Here is a 1,826-nt window from a genome sequence, read left to right as displayed (position 1 = left end):
GGCACCATGGCTTAGTAGGTTAAAGCACCTGTCTCGTAAACAGGCGATCCTGGGTTCAACTCCCAGTGGTGCCTTGTTGTACTGTTTTTCTCTGTCTTCCTAGGAAACAGAAGAGACCTCCCTTGGCAATCCAAGCAATTGCTACCTAAGGAAAAGGCTTCTTTGCAGAGGAGCGTTGGAGAGAATCAAATCACCAGCCTGGAGTTGATGAAATGGCTATTGGTGTTGGGAAGGAGGTTGCTTCGACTGCAATTGCTGTGACATGCGAGCCTGTGTCCCGCGCCCATGCAATTCACTGGGGATGTCTATGCACAGAGACCCTTCTAGAAGGTTCTCTGCAGGGCTTGCAGGAAATGGAGAATTACTGTCCTTTCACCTTCCATTTTATTGTTGATGAAAAATGGAGCAGTTACGGGAGAAGTCCCAGAGAGTGGCACCATGGCAGAGCTTGCCAATAAACCTACTGCATAAAGAGCAAATTCAGGATCCAGCATCCAGTGCTGCCTTGCTGAACGTGCCTCCTCTTGTCACCTTTTGGTCAATCTTTTTTGCTAACAGAGAAACCCGCCTTTGACTAGCCATACCCATGCTTGCAAAAGGAACAGGTCTTTTTGCTGACAAGTGTTGAAAGGAGGCACCGGATAAATGTGGAAACAAAGCAAAGGTCTCTGTAGCTCATCTTGCCCTCATGGGCTGCTCTCAATGATGTCCTTTTTGTGTGCCATGGCTGACAAAAACATCCCAGACAGAAAAACAGCAGGCCAAACAGAAGCCTAGCAGCTGCTAAAGTAATGCAGTCAGGTGTGTGTTAGACTGGAGATCTAGAGGTTCCTGGTTCAATCCCAGGCTTTGCCATGCTGTTTGGTCTCTTTTTGTGCACAGGTGGGCTGTTTTCTGAAAGCTGAGTGGTGCCTTTACCCGCCACGAGTCCCTCATTTCGGGATTCCTCAGCAGGAAAAGACAGTGTAGGCTTGTGCACCCAGTTGGCCCACCTGAGCTTGCTTTCTTCTCTTACCCTTTCTCAGCAAGGGGAAGAAAAAGAAGCTCTCCTTCAAGCTGGAGTCACGAGGGTGACGTAAGGATGACTTCCTGAGAGCCGGCTCCAGTCCTTTGCTCTACCAGCTGACCCATCGAAGGGCTGACACCACTTTCTCCTGGTTCACCTATCGGTGTGTGTCAGGACAAGTGCCACCAAAGTGGATGGAATTTGAGGGGCATGGTGATGGAGTTTCTGTAGTGTAGTGGTTATCACATTTGCCTAACACACAAAAGGGCCCCGGTTCAAAACTGGGCAGAAACATAATGGTTTACTTTTCCCAGATCCCCTTGCTGTCCAGCAAGGCACTCCACATTCTGCCACTGGCCTGTCCCTGGGATAACCCCAACCCCTGCAGGACAGAGGGTGGTGAAATGAGCTGAGAAAGTGTCTTGGCGTCAGCCAGGGAAAGCTGGAGGATCTAGGCCAGTCACCTTTTGGAGCCTTGTGGCTTGGCCTCCTCTGCCCTTGGAGGTTGGCCTACGGAGGCCGGCTCTTCCTGCTGGCCTTCTTCGCATGACTTGCCAAAGGCGGAAGGGAGGCAAGAATGGGGCAAAAGAGGAAAGTCATGCTGAGGAAGGCAGGACAGAAACTACGCACCTCAGTGCGGCTAAGTGGGGTTAGTAGAGCGCCACCATTCGTTCTACCAAAGCCTGGGGAGGTGCGGTTGGCTGCTGGCAGGTAGAATCCTGTTCCTGCCTCTTGGCTTCCCAGGGATGGCTACTTGCAGCCCAGGAGAAGAAGCAGGGTTCTGGGTGAAAGGAAGACAAGCAAAGATGAGTCCGAGTGG

The 1,826-nt window shown here is 51.4% G+C and overlaps 2 non-coding genes across 2 annotated transcripts; both read left to right on the top strand.

The window, feature by feature from the left end:
• On the top strand, window positions 1-74 carry TRNAT-CGU (transfer RNA threonine (anticodon CGU)). Its single transcript has one exon. It is a non-coding gene; the product is annotated as a tRNA-Thr (tRNA).
• A 1,153-nt stretch (window positions 75-1,227) lies between these two features.
• TRNAV-AAC (transfer RNA valine (anticodon AAC)) lies at window positions 1,228-1,300 on the top strand. Its single transcript has one exon. It is a non-coding gene; the product is annotated as a tRNA-Val (tRNA).
• Window positions 1,301-1,826: the final 526 nt, after the last annotated feature.

The sequence above is a fragment of the Caretta caretta genome, chromosome 28 (genome assembly GCF_965140235.1).
Source record: "Caretta caretta isolate rCarCar2 chromosome 28, rCarCar1.hap1, whole genome shotgun sequence".
Classification (NCBI taxonomy): Eukaryota; Metazoa; Chordata; order Testudines; family Cheloniidae; genus Caretta; species Caretta caretta.
Note: the sequence above shows the minus strand (reverse complement) of the source record. Positions and strands in the feature narration are given on the sequence as shown.